This window comes from Panthera onca, chromosome F1 (genome assembly GCF_046562875.1).
Source record: "Panthera onca isolate mPanOnc1 chromosome F1, mPanOnc1 haplotype 2, whole genome shotgun sequence".
NCBI lineage: Eukaryota > Metazoa > Chordata > Mammalia > Carnivora > Felidae > Panthera > Panthera onca.
In genome coordinates, this window is record NC_138355.1 from 41,018,702 (window position 1) to 41,042,288 (window position 23,587).

At 37.1% G+C, this 23,587-nt stretch overlaps 2 long non-coding RNA genes across 7 annotated transcripts in view; one reads left to right on the top strand and one right to left on the bottom strand.

Moving 5' to 3' along the window:
• Nucleotides 1–23,587, bottom strand: part of LOC132686320 (uncharacterized) — a 390,554-nt gene that overhangs the window by 365,896 nt on the left and 1,071 nt on the right. The window lies entirely within an intron of this gene.
• LOC144614853 (uncharacterized) overlaps nucleotides 1–23,587 on the top strand; it is a 116,441-nt gene that overhangs the window by 53,694 nt on the left and 39,160 nt on the right. For all 3 annotated transcript variants that reach the window (XR_013553087.1, XR_013553089.1, XR_013553088.2), the window contains exon 2: nucleotides 22,216–22,303. This is a non-coding gene — a long non-coding RNA (uncharacterized LOC144614853). The remainder of the gene's footprint in view (nucleotides 1–22,215; nucleotides 22,304–23,587) is intronic.

Below are 23,587 nucleotides of genomic sequence, written 5' to 3' on the forward strand. Positions count from 1 at the left end.
GAAGGGCCTTATAATTATAGGGCCTATCCATCAAGAAGTGCTAACAATTATAAATGTTTATGCACCCAATTTAGAGCACCCAAATATATATAACAACTAATGACAAACATAAGCAATCTTATTGGCAAGAATGTGGTAATTGCAGAAGACTTTAATATTCCACTTACAACAATGGATAGATCATCTATACAGAAAATCAATAAAGAAACAATGGCCCTGAATGAAACACTGGATCAGATGGACTTGACAGATATATTCAGAACTTTTCATTCTAAAGCAGCGGAATATATATTCTTCTTGAGTGCACATGGACCAACACAGATCACATACTGGGTCACAAAACAGCCCTCAATAAATATGAAAGAATTGAGATCCTACCATGCACATTTTCAGATCACAATGCTATGAAACTTGAAATCAACCACAGGAAAAAGTTTGGAAAACCTCCAAATGCATGGAGGTTAAAGAACATCCTACTAAAGCATGAATGGGTTAACCAGGAAATTAATGAAGAAAGTTAAAAATATATGGAAACAAATGAAAATGAAAACACAACAGTTCAAACCTTTTTGGATGAAGCAAAGGCAGTCCTAAGAAGAAAATACACTGCATAGGCATTGCAGGCCTATCTCAAGAAATAACAAAAGTCCCAAATAAAAAAATCTAACAACACACCTAGAGGAACTAGAAGCAGAACAACAAAGAAACCCCAAGGCCAGCAGAAGAAGAGAAATAATAAAGATCAGAGCAGAAATAAACAATACAGAATCAAAAAAACAAACAGTAGAACAGATCAATGAAACTAAGATGGCTTTTTGAAAAAATAAAATTTATAAATCCCTAGCCAGATTTCTCATAAAGAAAAGAAAGAGAACCCAAAATCATGAATGAAAATGGATTTATCAAAACTAATCCCTCAGAAACACAAGCAATTATCAGAGCATACTATGAAAAATTATATGCCAACAAACTGGACAACATGGAAGAAATGGACCAATTCCTAGACACGCACACACTACCAAAACTCAACCAGGAAGAAACAGAAAATTTGAATAGACCCATAATTGTGAAGAAATTAAATCAGTTATCAAAAATCTCCCAACAAATAAGAGTCCTGGCAGGATGGTTTCCCTGGGGAATTCTACCAGGGATTTAAAGTAGTTAGAACCTATCCTTCTCAAGCTGTTCCAAAAAACAGAAAGGGAAGGAAAGCTTCCAGAGTCATTTTATGAAACCAGCATTACTTTGATTCCCAAACCAGACAGAGACCCCACAAAAAAGGAGAATTATAGGACAATATCCCTGATGAACATGGATGCAAAAATTCTCAACAAGTAAATTGAATTCAACAGCATATAAAAAATTATTCACCATGATCAAATGGGATTCATTCCTGGGCTGCAGGGCTGGTTCAATATTCGCAAATCAATCAATGTGATACATCACATTAATAAAATAAAGAATAAGAACTGTATGATCCTATCAATAGATACAGAAAAAAACATTTGACAAAATATGGCATCCTTTCTTAATAAAAACCCTCAAGAAAGTCAGGATAGAAGAAACATACCTAAACACCATAAAAGCCATAATGAAAAGCCCACAGCTAATATCATCCTCAATGGGGAAAAACTGAACATGATAGGGATGTCCACTCTCACCATTGTTGTTTAACACAGTGTTAGAAGTCCTACCATCAGCAATCAGACAACAAAATGAAATAAAAGGCATCAAAATTGGCAAAGAAGAAGTCAAACTTTCACTTTTCACAGATGACATGATACTCTACATGGAAAACCTGAAAGACTCCACCAAAAGGCTGCTAGAACTGATACATGAATTCACCTAAGTCACAGGGTACAAAATCAATGTACAGAAATTGGTTGAATTTTTATACACCAATAATAAAGCAACAGAAAGAGAAATCAAGAATTTGATTCTCTTGACAATTTCATGAAGAACCATAAAATACTTAGGAATAAACCTACCCAAAGATACAATAGATCTGTATGCTGAAAGCTATAGAAAACTTATGAAAGAAATTGAAGAAGACAAAAAGAAATGGAAAAACATTCCATGCTCATGGATTGGAAGAAGGAATATTGTTAAAATGTCAATACTACCAAAGTAATCTACACATTCAATGAAATCCCAATCAAAACTTCACTGGCATTCTTCCCAAAGCTAGAACAAACAATTGTAAAATTTGTATGAAACCACAAAAGACAATGAATAGCCAAAGTAATATTGAAAAAGAAAACCAAAGCTGGAGACATCACAATCCCAGACTTTAGCCTCTACTACAAAACTGTAATCACACTCGATCTTAGCCAAAAGGCCAAGAAGCGATACAACAAAACTGTAATCATCATGACAGTATGGTATTGCACAAAAACAGACACATAGACCAGTGGAATAGAATAGAGAACCCAGAATTGGACCCACAAATGTATGGCCAACTAATCTTTGACAAAGCAGGAAAGAGTAACCAATGGAAAAAGGTCAGTCTCTTTAGCAAATGGTGCTGAGAGAACTGGACAGCAACATGCAAAAAAAATGAAACTAGACCACTTTCTTATACCATACACAAAAACAAACTCAAAATGGATGAAAGATCTAAATGTGAGACAGGAAACCATCAAAACCCTAGAGGAGAAAGCAGGCAACAACCTCTTTGACCTCAGCCACAGCCATTTCTTGATTGACATGTCTCCAAAGGCAAGGGAATTAAAAGTAAAAATGAACTCCTGAGACTTCACCAAGAGAAAAAGCTTCTGCACTGCAAAGGAAACAATCAACAAAACTAAAAGGCAACCAATGGAATGGGAAAAGGTATTTGCAAGTGACATGTTGGATAAAGGGTTAGTATCCAAAATCTATAAAGAAGTTACCAAACTCAATATCAGAAAAACAAATAATCCAGTGAAGAAATGGGCAGAAGACATGAATAGACACTTCTCCAAAGAAGACATCCAGATGGCCAACAGACTCATGAAAAGATGCTCAATGTCACTTATCATCAGGGAAATACAAGTCAAAACCATACTGAGATACCACCTCACACCAGTCAGAGTGGCTAAAATTAACTCACGAAAAAACAGATGCTGGCGAGGATATGGAGAAAAAGGGACCCTCTTGCACTGTTGATGGGAATGCAAACTGGTGCAACCACTCTGGAAAACAGTGTGGAGGTTCCTCAAAAATTTTTAAATAGAAGTACCCTACAACCCAGCAATAGCAGTACTAGGAATTTACTCAAAGGATACAGGAGTGCTGATTCATGGGAGCACATGTACCCTAATGTTTATAGCCACACTTTCAACAATAGCCAAATTACGGAAAGAGACTAAATGTCCATCAACTGATGAATGGATAAAGAAGATGTGGTTTATATATACAGTGGAATACTACTTGGCAATGAGAAAGAATGAAATCCTGCCATTTGCAGCAATGTTGATGGAACTGGAAGGTATTATGCTCAGTGAAATAAGTCAGTCAGAGAAAGACAGATATCATGTGTTTTCATTCTTATGTGGATCTTGAGAAACCTAACAGAAGACCATGGGGGAAGGGAAGGGGGAAAAATAGTTACAAACAGAGCGGGAGGAAGGCAAACCATAAGAGACTCTTAAATACAGAAAACAAACTGAGGGTTGATGGGGGAGGGGTGGGGGAGAGGGGAAAATGGGTGATGGGCAACGAGGAGGGCACTTGTTAGGATGAGCGTTGGGTGTTATATGTAAGCTATGAACCACAGAAATCTATCCCCAAAACCAAGATTATATAATTGGGGATTATATAATTTACATATTTCATAGAATTTCCTTTTTTTTACCTTCATGTGGACATTTCTTATCTAAAGTTACATTAAAAGCTGCCCTTCCTCTGGGAAAATCAATGAGGTGGCATTACACCAGGGAGCAAAGAACTCTAGGCTTGCAATACCTCTCCTTTGGCCTTGTATAATGAGACTAAACAGAGGGTGTTTTCTTGGCATTGGCAGTCTAGCAACTTCTGGAGTAGGATCAGTGAGTAAATTTCATTTTAAAACTTACCACTACTTCTCATTGACTTTTATAGGCAGAGGCAGATGTGAACTTGTAATAAATCTGAAAGCATAATTCCATTCTCACAGCCATGAACCAAATCTGAATTTTCCATTGCTGTTCTGTACTCGGCCATAATTTTTTGGTATTTAGTGCAATCCAGTCTGATAATCTACTAGAATTCTTCCAATTCAAATTAGTTTAAATACTGCAATTCCATATTTTTAACTTTATTGATATATAATTTAAATACCATAGAATTCACCTGTTAAAATTTTACAATACAATGTTTTTAGTATATTCACAGAATTGTACAGCCATCACTACAATCTAATTTTAGATTTAGATTGTGATATTCTTTATCACCTCCAAAAGAAGCCTCATACCCTTTAGCAGTTATTTTCATTCTATACCCCCACCCTAAGCAACCACTTACTAGTTTCTAGAAATTTGCCTATTCTGGATATTTTACACAGTGGAATTATAAAATTTGTAGTCCTTACTGACATATTTTTTATACTTAGCATAATGTTTTGAAGGTTCACCTATGTTGTAGTATGAATCAGTACTTTGTTTTTTTATGACTGAATAATATCACATTGTATGGATACACCATATTTTATGTGTCCATTCATAAATTAATGAAAATTAGGATTGTTTCACTTTTGGCAATTATGAATAGTAGTACTATAAACACTCAAATACAAAGTTTTGACTGAATGTCAGTTTTCAATTCTCTTGGGTATATATCTAGGAATGAAACTTATGGGTCATGTGGCAACTTTATGTTTAATATTTTGAGGAACCATCAAAGTATTTTCCAAAACAGCTGCACAATTTTACACTCTCACCAGCACTGTATAAGTGTTCTCATTTCTCCATAGTCTCTTCAACATGTTATTGCGTACCTATTTGATTACCACTATCCTAGTGAGTGCAAAGAGGCATTTCATTGTGGTTTTGGTGTGCATTTCTTTGTTGACTAATGAGGCTAAACATCTTCTCAGGTGCTTACATTTAAAATTGTGTTATTTCTCTTTTTATTATTGACTTGTAGTTGTTCCAAATATATTCTAGGTACAAGTACCTTATCAAATAAGTAATTTACATTTTTCCCAGTCTATGATTTGTTTACACTTTCTGCTATTTTCACTATTATGGTGTTTTTGGCACTCAACTTTTTTAGTTTGATAAAATCCAATTTATTTTTTCCCCTTCAGTTCTGTTTTAGTGGTTTGTTTAAAAAGCAATTACCTAACTCGAGGTCATGAAGATTTATTCCTATTTTTTCTAAATATTTTATATTTTTACCTGTTGCATGTAGGCCAATGATCAATTTTGAGTGAATTGTATGTATCGTATATGGAACAGGTTCATCTTCATTGTTCTGTATGTGGGTATTCGGTAGTTCCAGCATCATTTGTTGAAAATATTATTTTTCCTTCACTGAATAATTTGATACCTTTGTTGAAAATAAATTGCCCATGAAGATAAGAGTGTATTTCTGGACTCTAAATTTTGTTCCATTGATCTGTAAGTCTGTCCTTATGCTAGGACCACTCTGCTTTGATTTTTCTAGATTTGTTAAAAGTTTTGAAATCATGAAGTGTAGTGGCTTTACCATTTTGTTCTTTTTCTAGATTGTTTTGAATACTGTGTACCCCTTGTAATTCCATATGGCTTTTAGGACTATGTTGTAAATTTATACAAAAAGGAAGCTGAGATTTTGATAACAATGAGTTGAATCTATAGATCCACTTGGTGAGTATTGTCATCTTAACATATTAAGTCTTCTGATCTATGAATATGAGATGTTTTTCCATTCCTTTAAAATTTTTAAATTTATTTCAACAATTTCCTGAAGTTTTTTGAGTATAAGCTTTGCATTTCTTTGGTTAAATTTATTCCTAAGTATTTTATCCCTTTTGATGCTATTGAAAATAAAAATTTTTTCTTATTTTTTTCAGATTGCTTATTGCTAATTTGTAAAATATAATTAATTTTTATATATTTATATTGTATCCCCAAACCTTGCTTAATATGTTTTTTATTTCTAAAAGTGTGTGTGTGTGTGTGTGTGTGTGTGTGTGTGTATTCTCTCAATTTTTATATATGCCATCATGTCACCTGCAAGTAGAGAGATAGTTTACTTCTTCCTTTCCAACCTTGGTCTTTTCATTTTATTGCTAGCTTAATTGCCTTGGCTAGAACTTCCAGTGAAATATTGAATAGAAGTGCTATGAGTGAACATACTTGTTTTGTTCCTGGTCTTAGGGAAAAAACATTCAGTCTTTCCCTATTAGGTATTATCTGTCAGTTTTTAGATATTCTTTATTCACTTGAGAAAACTCTATTCCTAGTTTATTGCAAATTTTTATCATGAAAGTATATTGTATTTTCTCAGTTTTTTTCTGTATCTACTAACAATGATTATGTTATTTGGTCCATTATTCTATTAATATGGCATATTACATTAATTTTCACATTTTTAACCAGCTTGGGATAAGTCTCACTTGGTTATGGTGTGTGTGTGTGTGTGTGTGTGTGTGTGTGTGTGTGTATTCTTTTTATGTTGCTAGATTCAGTTTGAAAATATTTTGTTGAGAATTTTTGTCTCAGCAAACAAAAGATATTGGTGTATAGCTTTCTTTTCTCTGATTGTGGTATCAAAATAATATTGGCCTCACAGAATGAGTGTAGAAGTGTTCCCTCCTCTCTTACTTTTCAGAGAGGCTTAGGAAGGATTGACATTGATTTTTAAATTTTTTGATAGAAATTACCAGTGAGGTCATTTCGGACTAGAATTTTCTTTATAGGAGTTTTCAAATTCATTTTTTAAGTTTTTATTTAAATTCTAGTTAGCATACAGTGTAATATTAGTTTCAGGTGTACAATACAGTGATTGTACACCTGTACAATTCAGTGCTAGGAGTTTTAAAATTCCTAATACAGCTTCTTCATATTCAGATTATAGGTCTGTTTAAATGGTCTAATTCTTATTAAGTCAGTTTTGGTTGTTCTAGGAACTTGGTCATTTCATCCAAGTTACTAAACTTAATGGCATATAGCTGTTCATAGTTTTTCCTTGTAATTATACTTATTTCTGTAAAGGCACTACTAATATCTACTCTTTCATTCCTGGGCTTAGTAGTTTGAGTCCTCTCTTTTTTTAGCATGGTCATACTATGCTAAAGGTGTGTCAATGTGTTGATTTTTTTAAAAAAACACCTTTTTATCTTGTTTATTTTCTCTATTGTTTTTATTCACATTTTTTGCCATGCTGTATTTCATTTTCATTTACTTAAAAGTATTCGTGTGTGTGTGTGTGTGTGTGTGTGTGTGTGTGTGATTTCACCTTTGACTGATTGGTAATGTAGGAATGCATTGTTTAATTTTCACATATTTGTGAGTTTCCCAAATTTTCTGTCATTGATTTCCAATTTTATCCCATTGTGTTGAGAGAACATACTTTGTATGATTTCAACACTGTTAAATTTATTCATACTTGTTTTAAAGCCCAGCATGTGGTCTCTCTGTAGAATGTTTCATATGTGCTGAGAAGAATGCATATTCTACAGAGTGGAGTGTTCCATATATGTCTGTTAGTTCTAATTGGTTTCTGGCATTTCTAAATTTTGTATTGTCATTGATGTTCTAAAGAATTGTTTTGTCTGTTATTGATAGTGGGCTATTAAAGTCTCCAGATAGGGGGATGAGTTAAGATGACAGAGTAGTAGAAGTATCTTATGTTTGCCTCAACCCTCGAACATAGGTAGATATTTATCAAATCATTCTGGACACCCAGGAAATTGATCTGAGAGAACAAACTTCACAACTAGAGGGAGAAAAGAGATCAAATAATGGAAGTACAAGGTGCAGTGATGCGATTTTGGAGAGAAAAGAACCACCAGTGCTGTGGAGGGGAGGGATCCCTGATCAGAGAGAGGAGAGAAAGAAAGAGAGAAAGAGAGGAATAAGGCAACATGCAGGGGATTGCACAAGAAAAACACGCACAAAACCACTGAATGGGAAAATAAGAGGGGCTGATTATCCCAAGTTTTTACAAGTAGCACAACTGAAAGTCTGAAGTTTTAGAAGTCCACGCCATTGCCAGGGTCAAAACTGGCAGGTGTAGCAATGCTCCTGTGCAGAAGGATGGCAGAGGGACAAGAGAAGACCCTGTGCTCTGAGGATCCCATGGGTTATGCTGGGAGAGACAGTTCATCTTGGAGTGAATTTGGGAGACGTGGCACTGCCTCTCAGGGGACAAGAGCCAGAAGGTTCTATTGAGCTGACCCATTCATTAGCATGAGAGCAGAGATATCTACTGATGGCAGCTAACCTGGATGCTGGCTTTTTTCTATGGTTTAGCACAAAATCAAAGCCCCTGTATGGTCATACTACTGCTTTCGTGGGACAAACTGGTAAAAGCCACAGCATGGCAAGACCCTCCCCCAGAGGATCAGCATGGGTCCACACCAGGTCCATTTGGAGTTTTGAAACCAGCCATGTGTCTGAGATTAAAAAAAATATGAAAAAGAAAAAGAAAAAAAACAGGAGCACTACACTGCTGGGAGGGCAGGGAAGGTTGCTTAGACACAGACAGGGTGAAGACGGGGATCTGATAGAAACCTGGGACACAAGAAGGGAGATTGTGTCCTCTTCCGTGAGGCTTCCTGAACAGCAGCAGGCATGAATTGCCCTCTCTGACATTTTTCACCCCTTCCATCAGTATGAATGGACTTCAGGGAGCTGCACAGTGCCCATAGTGGAAGCTGCTTACACCAAGTTCCACTCCCCTGCAATCTGCAGGTGTCTTTTTTTACTAGGGAAAGTGGGATTGAGAGCCAGAGCAACAGAGGCCTTTCCCCAAGAAGACCAGAACTCCCCCTCCCCATGCATGCACAAGGTCTACTGATCATAGCTAGTGGAAATAAGACCAGGCACAAGCTTTCCTATCACACAAAAGACAGAGACCTAAAAAAAAATGCCAATGGAGGAATTCATCCGCAAAGAAAGAATAAGAAGAGGTCATTGCGAGGCGCTAATCAAAATAGATATAGGTAATATGCCTGAACCAGAATTTAAAACAGCAATCATAAGGATACTAGATGGCCTTGAGAAAAGTCTAGAAGAAACCAGAGAGGCCCTTGCTGCAGAAATAAAAGACCTAAAATCTAGTCAGGCTGAAATAAAAAAATGCTATAACCAAGATGCAACTGACTGTATGTAATGATCACAAGGATGGAAGAAGCAGAGGAACAAATAAGTGATATAGAAGATACAATTATGGAAAATAATGAAGCTGCAAAGAAGGTGAAATGAAAATATTGGATAACAAGTATAGACTCAGGGAACTCAGCGACTCCATAAGGCATAATAACATTTGTATCATAGCAGGCTCAGAAGAAGAACAGAGGGAAAAAGGGACAGAAGGTTTATTCAGCCAGTTATAACTGAAACTTCATTAATCTGGGGAAGGAGATAGACATCCATATCCAGGAAGCACACATAACTCTCATCAAAATCAACAAAAGCTGGACAATGCCAAGACATATCATAGTAAGTTTTACAAACTACAGAGATAAGGAAAGAATCATGAAAGCAGCAAAGAAAAAGAAATCCCTAATCTACAAGAGAAGACAAATCAGGTTACCAGCAGACCTTTCCACATAGAAACTGGGCAGAAAAGAAAGGAGTGGCATGATATATTCAACATGCTGAATAGAAAAAAATATGCAGCAAAGAATACTTTACCCAGCAAGCCTTTCCTTCAAAATAGAAAGACAGATAAAGAGTTTCCCAAACAAAAACTAAAGAAGTCTGTTACCACTAAATCAGCCCTACGAGGTACATTATTTTTTTTAAATATATGAAATTTATTGTCAAATTGGTTTCCATACAACACCCAGTGCTCATCCCAAAAGATGCCCTCTTCAATACCCATCACCCACCCTCCCCTCCTTCCCACGCCCCATCAGCCCTCAGTTTGTTCTCAGTTTTTAAGAGTCTCCTATGCTTTGGCTCTATCCCACTCTAACCTCGATTTTTTTTTCTTCCCTTCCCCCATGGGTTCCTGATAAGATTCTCAGGATCCACATAAGAGTGAAAACATATGGTATCTGTCTTTCTCTGTATGGCTTATTTCACTTAGCATCACACTCTCCAGTTCCATCCACGTTGCTAAAAAGGGTCATATTTCATTCTTTCTCATTGCCACATAGTACTCCATTGGGTATATAAACCACAATTTCTTTATCCATTCATCAGTTGATGGACATTTAGGCTCTTTCCATAATTTGGCTATTGTTGACAGTGCTGCTATAAACATTGGGGTACAAGTGCCCCTATGCAACAGCACTCCTGTATCCCTTGGGTAAATTCCTGGCAGTGCTACTGCTGGGTCATAGGGTACGTCTATTTTTAATTTTTTCAGGAACCTCCACACTGTTTTCCGGAGCGGCTGCACCAGTTTGCATTCGCACCAACAGTGCAAGAGGGTTCCTGTTTCTCCACGTCCTCGCCAGCATCTATTGTCTCCTGATTTGTTCATTTTGGCCACTCTGACTGGCGTGAGGTGATATCTGAGTGTGGTTTTGATTTGTATTTCCCTGATAAGGAGCGACGTTGAGCATCTTTTCATGTGCCTGTTGGCCATCTGGATGTCTTCTTCAGAGAAGTGTCTATTCATGTTTTCTGCCCATTTCTTCACTGGATTATTTGTTTTTTGGGTGTGGAGTTTGGTGAGCTCTTTATACATTTTGGATACTAGCCCTTTGTCCAAAATGTCATTTGCAAATATCTTTTCCCATTCTGTTGGTTGCCTTTTAGTTTTGTTGTTTGTTTCCTTTGCACTGCAGAAGATTTTTATCTTCATGAGGTCCCAATAGTTCATTTTTGCTTTTAATTCCCTTGCCTTTGGGGATGTGTCAAGTAAGAAATTGCTGCGGCTGAGGTCAGAGAGGTCTTTTCCTGCTTTCTCTAGGGTTTTGATGGTTTCCTGTCTCACATTCAGGTCCTTTATCCATTTTGAGTTTATTTTTGTGAATGGTCTAAGAAAGTGGTCTAGTTTCATCCTTCTGCATGTTGCTGCCCAGTTCTCCCAGCACCATTTATTAAAGAGACTGTCTTTTTCCATTAGATATTCTTTCCTGCTTTGTCAAAGATTAGTTGGCCATACTTTTGTGGGTCTAGTTCTGGGGTTTCTATTCTATTCCATTGGTCTACGTGTCTGTTTTTGTGCCAATACCATGCTGTCTTGATGATTACAGCTTTGTAGTAGAGCCTAAAGTCTGGGATTGTGATGCCTCCCGCTTTGGTCTTCTTCTTCAAAATTATTTTGGGTATTCGGGGTCTTTTGTGGTTCCATACAAATTTTAGGATTGCTTTGAGAAGAATGCTGGTGCAATTTTGATTGGGATTGCATTGAATGTGTAGATAGCTTTGGGTCGTATTGACGTTTTGACAATATTCCATGAGCACGGAATGTTTTTCCATTTCTTTGTATCTTCTTCAATTACCTTCACAAGCTCTCTATAGTTTGCAGCATAGAGATCTTTTACATCTTTGGTTAGATTTATTCCTAGGTATTTTATGCTTCTTGGTACAATTGTGAATGGGATCAGTTTCTTTAATTGTCTTTCTGTTATTTCATTATTAGTGTATAAGAATGCAACTGATTTCTGTACATTGATTTTGTATCCTGCAACTTCGCTGAATTCATGTATCAGTTTTTGCAAACTTTTCGGTGGAGTCTATCGGATTTTCGATGTATAATATCATGTCATCTGCAAAAAGTGAAAACTTAACTTAATCTTTGCCAATTTTGATGCCTTTGATTTCCTTTTGTCGTCTGATTGCTGATGCTAGAACTTCCAACACTATGTTAAACAACAGCGGTGAGAGTGGACATCCCTGTCGTGTTCCTGATCTCAGGGAAAAAGCTCTCAGTTTTTCCCCATTGAGGATGATGTTAGCTGTGGGCTTTTCATAAATGGCTTTTATGATATTTAGGTATGTTCCTTCTGTCCCGACTTTCTTGAGGGTTTTTATTAAGAAAGGTTGCTGAATTTTGTCAAAGGCCTTTTCTGCATCAATTGACAGGATCATATGGTTCTTATCTTTTCTTTTATTAATGTGATGTATCACGTTGATTGATTTGTGAATGTTGAACCAGCCCTGCATCCCAGGAATGAATCCCACTTGATCACAGTGAATAATTCTTTTTATATGCTGTTGAATTCGATTTGCTAGTATCTTATTGAGAATTTTTGCATCCATATTCATCAGGGATATTGGCCTGTAGTTCTCTTTTTTTACTGGGTCTCTGTCTGATTCAGGAATCAAAGTAATACTGGCTTCATAGAATTAAGCTGAAAGCTTTCCTTCCCTTTCTATTTTTGGAATAGCTTGAGAAGGATAGGTACTATCTCTGCTTTAAACGTCTGGTAGAACTCTCCTGTGAAGCCATCTGGTCCTGGACTCTTATTTGTTGGGAGATTTTTGATAACTGATTCAATTTCTTCACTGGTTATGGGTCTGTTCAAGCATTCTATTTCCTCCTGAGTTTTGGAAGTGTGTGGGTGCTTAGGAATTTGTCCATTTCTTCCAGGTTGTCCAGTTTGTTGGCATATAGTTTTTCATAGTATTCCTTGATAATTGCTTGTATTTCTGAGGGATTGGTTGTAATAATTCCATTTTCATTCATGATTTTCTCTATTTGGGTCATCTCCCTTTTCTTTTTGAGAAGTCTGGCTAGAGGTTTATCAATTTTGTTTATTTTTTCAAAAAACCAACTCTTGGTTTCATTGATCTGCTCTACAGTTTTTTTAGATTCTATATTGTTTTTTTCTGTTCTAATCTTTATTATATCTCTTCTTCTGCTGGTTTAGGGTGTCTTTGCTCTTCTGCTTCTATTTCCTTTAGGTGTTCTGTTAGATTTTGTATTTGGGATTTTTCTTGTTTCTTGAGATAAGCCTGGATTGCAATGTATTTTCCTCTCAGGACTGCCTTCGCTGCATCCCAAAGCGTTAGGATTGTGTATTTTCATTTTCGTTTGTTTCCATATATTTTTTAATTTCTTCTCTAATTGCCTGGTTGACCCATTCATTCTTTAGTAGGGAGTTCTTTAACCTCCATGCTTTTGGAGGTTTTCCAGACTTTTTCCTGTGGTTGATTTCAAGCTTCATAGCATTGTGGTCTGAAAGTATGCATGATATGATCTCAATTCTTATATACTTATGAAAGGCTGTTTTGTGACCCAGTATGTGATCTATCTTGGAGAATGTTCCATGTGCACTCGAGAAGAAAGTATATTCTGTTGCTTTGGGATGCAGAGTTCTAAATATATCTGTCAAGTCCATCTGATCCAATGTATCATTCAGGGCCCTTGTTTCTTTACTGATCCTGTGTCTAGATAATCTATCCATGGTTGTAAGCAGGGTGTTAAAGTCGCCTGCAATTTCCACATTCTTATCAATAAGGTTGCTTATGTTTGTGATTGTTTTATATATTTGGGGGCTCCCATATTCAGTGCATAGATATTTCTAATTGTTAGCTCTTCCTGATGGATAGACCCTGTAATTATTATATAATGCCCTTCTTCATCTCCTGTTACAGCCTTTAAAGTCTAGTTTGTCTGATATAAGTATGGCTACTCCAGCTCTCTTTTGACTTCTAGTAGCATGATAAATAGTTCTCCATCCCCTCACTTTCAATCTGAAGGTGTCCTCAGGTCTAAAATCAGTCTCTTGTAGACAGCAAGTAGATGGGTCTTGTTTTTTTATCCATTCTGATACCCTAAGTCCTTTGGTGGCGCATTTAGTCCATTTACATTCAGTGTTATTATAGAAAGATATGGGTTTAGAGTCATTGTGATGTCTGTAGGTTTCATGCTTGTAGCGATGTCTCTGGTACTTCGTCTCACAGGATCCCCCTCAGGATCTCTTGTAGGGCTGGTATAGTGGTGATGAACTCCTGCAGCTTTTGTTTGTTTGGGAAGACCTTTATCTCTCCTATTCTAAACGACAGACTTGCTGGATAAAGGATTCTCGGCTGCATATTTTTTTCTGTTCATCACATTGAAGATTTCCTGCCATTCCTTTCTGACCTCTCAAGTTTCAGTAGAGAGATCCGTCACGAGTCTTATCAGTCTCCCATTATATGTTAGAGCACGTTTATCCCTAGCAGCTTTCAGAATTTTCTCTTCATCCTTGTGTTTTGCCAGTTTCACTATGATATGTCATGCAGAAGATCGATTCAAGTTATGTCTGAAGGGAGTTCTCTGCCTCTTGGATTTCAATGCCTTTTTCCTTCCCCAGATAAGGGAAGTTCTCAGCTATTTTTTCTTCAAGTACCCCTTCAGCACCTTTCCCTCTCTCTTCCTCCTCTGGAATACCAATTATGCATAGATTATTTCTCTTTAGTGCATCACTTAGTTCTCTAATTTTCCCCTCATACTCCTGGATTTTTTTATCTCTCTTTTCTCAGCTTCCTCTTTTTCCATAATTTTATCTTCTAGTTCACATATTCTCTCCTCTGCTTCATCAATCCGAGCTGTGGTTGTCTCCATTTTATTTTGCAGCTCATTGATAGCATTTTTTAGCTCCTCCTGGCTGTTCCTTAGTCCCTTGATCTCTGTAGCAACAGATTCTCTGCTGTCCTCTATACTGTTTTCAAGTCCAGTGATTAATTTTATGACTATTATTCTAAATTCACTTTCTGTTATATTGTTTAAATTGTTTTTGATCAGTTCGTTAGCTGTCATTATGTCCTGGAGATTCTTTTGAGGGGAATTCTTCCGTTTAGTCATTTTATATAGTCCCTGGAGTGGTGCGGAATTGCAGGGCACTTCCTCTGTGCTGTCTTGAATAACTTGCATTGGTGGGCGGGGCCACAGTCAGACCTGATGTCTGCCCCCAGCCCTCCACTGGGGCCACATTCAGAATGGTGTGTACTTTCTCTTCCCCTCTCCTAGGGGTGGGATTCACTGTGAGGTGTCATTGCTCATCTGGGCTACTTGCAGACTGCCAGGCTTGTGGTGTTGGGGATCTGGCATATTAGCTGGGGTGGGTAGGCAAGGTGCACGAGGGCAGGAGGGGCAGGCTCAGCTCGCTTTTCCTTCAGTGATCTGCTTCAGCAGGGGCCCTGTGGCACCGGGAGGGAGTCAGACCCGCCGAAGGGATGGATCCGCAGAAGCACAGCTTTGGGTGTTTGCGCGGTGCAAGCAAGTTCCCTGACAGGAAGTGATTCCCTTTGGGATTTCGGCTTGGGGGTGGGTGAGGGAGATGGCGCTGGAGAGCGCCTTTGTTCCCTGCCAAGCTGAGCTCTGTCATCCGGGGCTCAACAACTCTCCCTCACATTGTCCTCCAGCCCTCCTGCTCTCTGAGCAGAGCTGTTAACTTATAACCTTCCAGATGTTAAGTCCCACTTGCTGTCCAAACACACTCCATCCGGCCCCTCTGCTTTTGCAAGCCAGACTCGGGGGCTCTGCTTTGCCAGGGGGCTGCCCCTCCATCCCAGTTCCCTCCTGCCAGTCCGTGTAGTGCGTACTTCCTCTCTGCCCTTCCTACCCTCTTCTGTGGGCCTCTCGTCTATGCTTGGCTCCAAAGAATCCATGTTGCTAGTCTTCTGGTGGTTTTCTGGGTTATTTAGGCAGGTGTGGGTGGAATCTAAGTGATCAGCAGGACGTGGTAAGCCCAGTGTCCTCCTATGCTGCCATCTTCCTCTCTCATTCCCTACCAGGTACATTAAAGGGGATTCTTTGAGTGGAAAAGAAAGACTAAAAGCAACAAAGACTAGATGAGAAGAGAGAAAATCTCCAGAAACATCAACTTTACAGGTAATACATTGGCACTAAATTCATACCTATCAATAATCACTCTGAATGTAAGTGGACTAAATGCTCCAATCAAAAGACATAAAGTATCAGAAAGGATTAAGAAGAAGAAGAAGAAGAAGAACAACAACAACAACAACAACACAACAACAACAACAACCATCTGTATATAGCCTACAAGACACTCATTTTAGATATCTAAAGACACCTTAAGATTAAATGTAACGGAATGGAGAGCCATCTATCATGCTATTGGATGTTAAAGAAAGCTGGAGTACCATACTTATATCAAACTAGATTTTGAACCAAAAACTGTAATAAGAGATGGAAGGGAACTATAACATAATAAAGGGGTCTTTCCAAATAGAAGATCTAACAATTGTAAATATTTATGACCTCAACTCGTAAACACCCAAATAAATAAACTAATTAATAATAAACATAAAGAAACTCATTGACAATAAGACAATAATAGTAGGGGAATTTAACACCCCACTCACAGCAATGGACAGATACCTAAGCAGAAAATCAACAAGGAGACAATGGCTTTGAATGGCACACTGGACTGAATGGACTTAACAGATATATTCAAAACATTTAATCCTAAAGCAGAAGAATACACATTCTTCTTGAGTGGACATGGAATATTGTCCAGAATAGATCCCATACTAGGTCACAAATCACCCCTCAACAAATACTAAAAGATTGATATCATACCATGAATACTTTCAAACCACAATGCTATGAAACTTGAAATCAATGACAAGAAAAAATTTGGAAAAACCACAGATGTATAGAGGTTCAAGAACATCATACTAAAGAATGAATGGGTTAACCAGGAAATTAAAGAATAAATTTAAAAATATGGAAAGAAATGAATATGAAAATATGATGGTCAAGAAATTTTGGATTTCAGCAAAAGAGGTCATTTGATAGAAGTATATAGAAATACAGGCCTACCCCAAGAAGCAAAAAAATTCTTAAATACACAACCTAAATCTACACCTCAAGGAACTAGAAAAGGAAAAGCAAATAAAGTCCAAACCAGCAGAAAAAGGGAAATAATAAAAATTAGAGCAGAAATACATGATATAGAAACAAACCAACAGCAACAAAAACCCATTAGAACAGATTAACAAACCCAGGAGCTTGTCCTTTGAAGGAATTAATAAAATTGATAAACCCTTGGCCAGAGTTATGAAAAAGGAAAGAAGGACCCAAATACATGAAATCACGATGGAGGAGGAGAGATCACAACCAACACCTCAGAAGTACAAATAATAATAAGAGAATGTTATGAGCAATTATATGCCAACAAATTGGGCAATCTGGAAAAAAAATGGACAAATTCCTAGAAACATAAAAACTACCAAAACTGAACAAGAAGAAATAGAAAATTTGAACAGATCCATAATCAGCAAAGAAATTGTATCATTAACCAAAAGTCTCCCCACAATCAAAACTCCAGGGCCAGATGGCTTCCCAGAGAAGTTCTACTAGACATTTAAAGAAGAATTAATACCTATTCTTCTCAAACTGTTCCAAAAAATAGAACTGGAAGGAAAACTTCCAAACTCATTCTCTGAGGCCAGTGTTACCTTGATTCCAAAACCAAAGACCCCAATAAAAAGTAAAATTGCAGGACAATATCCCTAAAAAACAAGGTGGTAAAAATTCTCAACAAGATACTAGCAAATCAAGTCCAACAGTACATTAAAAGAATTATTCATCACGATCAAGTGGATTTATTCCTAGGCTGCAGGGGTGCTTCAATATTTGCAAAGAAGTCAACGTGATATACCACATTAAGAAAAGTAAGGATAAGAACCACATGATCCTCACAATAGATGCAGAAAACTCATTTGACAAAATACAGCATCCATTCTTGATAAAAACCCACAAGAAAGTAGGGATAGAAGAAATATACCTTAACATCATAAAGGCCATATACAGCTTATATCATCCTCGATGGGGAAAAGCTGAGAGATTTTCCTCTATGGTCAAGAACAAGACAAGGATGTTGAATCTCATGAGCATAGCACTGGAGGTCCTAACCTCAGCAATCAGACAACAACAACAACAAAATAAAATAAAAAACATCCAAATCAGTAAGGAGGAAGTAAAGCTTTCACTCTTAGCGGATAACAATATACTTTATGTAGAAAATGGAAGACTCTACCAACAAATTGCTAGAAATGATATATGAATTCAGCAAAGTCGCAGGATATAAAATCAATGCACAGAAATGTACCACGTGTCTATACACCAATAATGCAGTAGCAGAAACAAAAATCAAGGAATTTATCCCATTTACAATTACACCAAAACCCAGAAGATACCTGGGAATAAACCTAACCAAAGAGGTATAAGTTCTACATGCTGAAAACTATACAAAGTTTATGAGAGAAATTGAAGAAGACACAAAGAAATAGAAAAATATTCCATGCTTATAGATCAGAAAAACAAATATTGTTAAAATAGCAACACTACCCAAAGCAATCTACACATTCAATGCAATCCCTATCAAAATAAGACCAGCCTCCTTCAACAGAGCTAGAACAACAGTCCTAAAATTTGTATGGAACCAGAAAAGACCCTGACTAGCCAAAGCAATCCTGAAAAAGAAAACCAAAGCTGGAGGCATCATAATTCCAGACTTCAAGCTGTATTACAACATTGTAATCATCAAGAAAGTATGGTACCAACACAAAAACAGACACATAGATCAATGGAACAGAATAGAGAACCCAGAAATGGACCCACAAGTGTATGTCCAGCTAATCTTTGACAAAGCAGGGAAGAATATTCAATGGAAAAAAGACAATCTCTTCAGCAAACGGTGCTGGGGAAAACAGGCCAGTGACATGCAGAAGAATGAACCTGGACCACTTTCTTACACCATACACAAAAATAAATTCAAAATGGATTAAAGACCTAATGGGACACAGGAAACCATCAAAATCCTACAGGAGAAAACAGCCAGCAACCTCTTTGACCTCTTTGAGCAACTTCTTATTTGCCATGTCTCCAGAGGCCAGGTAACCAAATCACAAAAATGAACTATTGGGACCTCATTAAAAAACTTCTGTATGGTAAGGGAAACAATCAGCAAAACTAAAAGGCAACCAATGCTATGGGAGAAGATATTTGCAAATGACATATTGGATAAAGGTTTAGTTTCCAAAATCTATAAAGAACTTATCAAACTCAACATCCAAAAAACAAATAATCCAGTGATGAAATGGGCAGAAGTCATGAATAGACACTGAATTTAAATTAAAAAAATAAATGAATAAAAACTGAAAACTAATGTGTACTTTAAGTTTCAGTTCCTACATATAAAGTGCTTTAAAGTTGCCACCCCAAATGTTACAACATTAAAAAAAAAAGCTAAACAATTTGGCGGCTGAGGAAAATAACTTTCTTGAGGTCATAGGGCACACTGGCATCCAAAAATCTGGAGACACAGGCAAACAGAAGGAAGCACAGCTGAGTTTAGCTTACCCGGAGCAGAAAATGCTAGAGCCATAAATTTAAATGGTAAATGTACATTTCAGTTGTAATTTTGATGAATTGATGAACGCGGACTTCCTTGAGAGTGAAAAAACTTCTCAGGACTGTAATCTTAGGGGATTCTCAATATTTTCATTGTTTTTACCTCCAGGAAACCCACCTTTTTGAGGAGCCAACATATATCACCTCCTATCTTGGCAGGGGGATGGGAAAAATAACCATTTTGAAGTATGACCAGTTTGGAGTATGCATACTCCATAACAAAGGCCTACTCTCCAATGAAAAAGACCTTACCAGAACCTTATCTCACATAGGCAAAAAGGTGACTTCAACTCTCTCTAGCTTTCCTGTCTCACCTAAGGGGTAAGGGGTAGGGTAAACAAAAATAAGAAACACTTGAGAAGGTCACAGCTTTGGGACTTATTACAAAGAGGTTCCATGACTCACTTGCTCATGGTCATAGAGCCAGTCAATGCCCAAACTAAGGTGTCAAAGAATTTTTAATAGCTGCAAAAGGGATATTATTGAGACTTTTAATAGAGAATTAAGTTTCAAATAAAAATATTTAAGGTTTGTAAAATAAAAATTTAAAAATTCCATTTATCAGTGTAACTAATAATAGCTCAAAATACTTAACTATATTTTGAAACACAGCAGCAAGTATTTGTAGATTGGCAGAGGTCCCAGGAGTCAAGTCTTCTGGAAGGTGTGGTTGATCAAACTATTTTTATTTGGTCAATGGCCAAAGGTAGCTATAAAGTAGGGCAAGAAATTTTCAAACGTGTGCTATAAATTAGTTGCAAAGGAATATAAATTTTAAAAGTAAGTTAGGTTTCTAATCTGATTGGTATCATTCCATACTGCATTAATCTAGAAGATTGATAAAGGTAAAAACAATGGAACTAATAAGGTCATTGTGATGGAAATAAACTATTCTCATTGGCTCAGCTTTCATCTCCAGAATTGCTGTCCCCATGGACACGCCTACCCTCTGTTCTATTCTTACTAAAAGAGTCTGGAAATCCCAAAAGATGTCTCATATAGTGTCCATCATAGATCTCCAGGCTACTTTCTCTTCAGTATGCTCCTATCTGACCCCCAGGAAAGGCTCCAACGATACCAGGTCACTTCTCACAGTGGCCCCAGTACTGACCCAAGGGGAAATGCCTGTCTACAAAGTTGAAGTGCTTATTTCTTACTCAGAAACCTTAATAATGGTGGTATTATTTAAACAGCCACTACTCCTCTCCAAGACACTTGGCCAATATCTCAAATTGTGGGTGACAAATAGAAGAGATGAAAAAGATCAAGACTAAATCTGAGTAATGCACATTGTGATCATCCCATATCTTTCCATCTGTCCTTGGATCAGGCTGCATTTGTCTTGCTTACAATGAATTTCTTCCCATGAAAAGTTTAGCCTTTCCTACAAATAGAGCTGAAACAGTCTTGTAAATGTGGCGAGTTATAAAGCTGTATTCTTAGCAGGTTATATGTTGGATCTGGAACTTTTTGATATACCAATACCAATCAAACTGTAAGATCAAAGGATTTTGGATTTTTTCTATCATGAAATGTGTGCTATTATTTTCTTAATAGAAATATTTATATTTAAAATGTGTAAAAACCTGTACAAACAGAAAGGAAATAAAGAAGTTGGTTTTGCTTTAGAAGTTTCTGACTTATCAGCACATACCATGAAAAACATTTTTTTTCCAGAGCAGGGTACAAACGATTTGAGGTTTTGAAGATTGTCTTCACAAAGCTTTTTATAAATCATAAATTAATACCCTTGATTAAAAGTTTTATAATGTTTCTTTGCCCAATATTAAGTACCAAACACTCATCTCTTCAAATGAGACATATTCCTTCAGTCCTAGATTAACCTATAATGTTTACACTTCTTAGGAGACATTTATACTATGACCTCAACCTCAGTTTTCTTTAGAGCACACACTGCTTCAAATTTTGTTCCATATCATCTCTGTTGGACATGAATTCATGATGGCTATTAGGTACGAAAAAGCACTTATAGATTCCTCCCATCTCTGAAATTTTGTGTTCCATGACCTGAAGTAAATTTCCTTTGATCAACGAATGCTTTTTGTGTTGCTTTTTCAGTTCTATTTAGTTTAAAACATTTATTCAGCATATACGCTGGGGTCAAATGATTTTTTAAAAAATGTAAAAACTTGGAGATCTTATAGTCAATTTGGAAATAAAAATTCACATGTAGGTAAAATCATTTGAAGCACTGTATCACAATGGGGGGGAAATGGCCTTTTATTAAGAAATAATAATACCATACACAAATGGGTGGTGAAAATCATACTAAACTTTCTTAAACAATTATGGTGATGTAATAGAGCATATTTCATTTCAAAGGCCAGATTTCTCACACACATTTTTTGTAAACAATATTTAAAAAGTCCTATTTTTTAAGTATAATTCATTGTCAAGTTAGCTAACATACAGTGTATACAGTGTGCTCTTGGCTTTGGGAGTAGATTACCATGATTCATTGCTCACATACAACACCCAGTGATCATCCCAACAAGGGCCCTCCTCAATGCACATCACCCATTTTCTCCTCTCCCCAGTTCCCCCCATCAACCTTCAGTTTGAAATTTCATAGAAAATAAATATTACTTCTATTTCCTTTTCATTTTTATCTGTAGTTATTTGCTTGAGAATAGTATCTCATTATCAGTTGTTAAGATTAGGTTAACTTTATTAGTACATATAGAAATAAAAAAGCTTAATAGTATCTTAGCTTTAATACTGTGAATGAGACTTTCTTTATGCCTCTTATTATTAAAGGTATATCTGTTGCTTTAGCAGTACCGCTCTCCCAATATGGAACCAATTGTTTAGACTGAAGATGTGAAGGTCTTTGACCATACTGAAGGTACGTGTCAGAATATGGAATATTCCTCCCTTCTCCTTATTTCTCTAAGTACAGATAAAAATCTTGGGTATTATATATAAAAGAAACATAATAAGACTCTGAAAGTAGGGAGAAGACTAAGCACATGGAAACTAAGAAATTAATAACATGGTGGTGAGTTTCCAGAATTTTCTTTTTGCTTCATGTATTCTGAATTGGATGCTAGGGAATCTAGCAACCCAGAAATGCCATCGGATATAGAAAAAAGATGTCACAAGAAAAGCATGCTCTCTCTAACCAAAGGACCAGAAAAGAGGCCTGGCAAAACAGGACACTTTTAGACAACAACCACGCAATTCCACTCAAACATCAAAAAACTGACAAACAAAAAATCCTGCAGCCTCACCCCCAACTAATCAGCAAAGGCTAAGAAGGGAGCCTAAACTCTTGGACTATAATAAAGTGTCCCAATTCCGCAATCATGGTCGTGTCAGAGAAGGCTGCGTGGCAAGGAGTTGGGAATTTTATTCCAGCCCCAAAGTAGCATCCCCACCCCTCTGTGGTGTCAGTGGAGACCATGTGGAGAGTCTGGACTTATATTCTGACCTGGGAGTCATGGCATACCCAATTCCCTCCTTGCTTAGTGTCAGAAAAGAATGGATAGGGATTAAGGACTTTTGCAACCTCTCAGAATTAATGAGGACTGCTTCCCCTATCCCTGTATCAGCAGAGACAACATGGGAAGCAGTAAAGAAGCACCTCTCCTCCTTCCAGACAGGGTGGTATCATTAGGGGCCAGTGGGAACCTCAACTCCCATCCCTGTTGACTAGTAATAAGGCACCCTCCCCCCTTGAAGTGTCAATGAAGGCCAGATGGTGAACCACTCCCACCCAGCACTAATGATGTAGTGCTACCTTTCTTCTGTCAGGGTGGTGTCAGAGAAAACTTGCTAAAACAGAAGATTTAAATAAGACCTAGATCTTCATAGCACAGTACCCCAAATATCCAGAACACAATAGAAAATTATTTTCATACCAAGAACCAGGAAAATCTCAACTTGAATGAGCAAAGGCAATCATTGCCCAACTGAACAGAATCTCAGGGATATGTGAAACTGCAGCAAAAGGTTGAACACCTTTGTCATAAACAGAGTCCCAGAAGGAGAAAGAAAAAAAAGTGGGACTTAAAATGTACTTAAAGAAATAATGGCCACAAATTTACCAAATTTGGCAAAAGCTATAAATTACAGATTCAAGAAGCATAGAGGAACCTAAAAATAACCCCCCCCCAAATTCTGTGCCAAG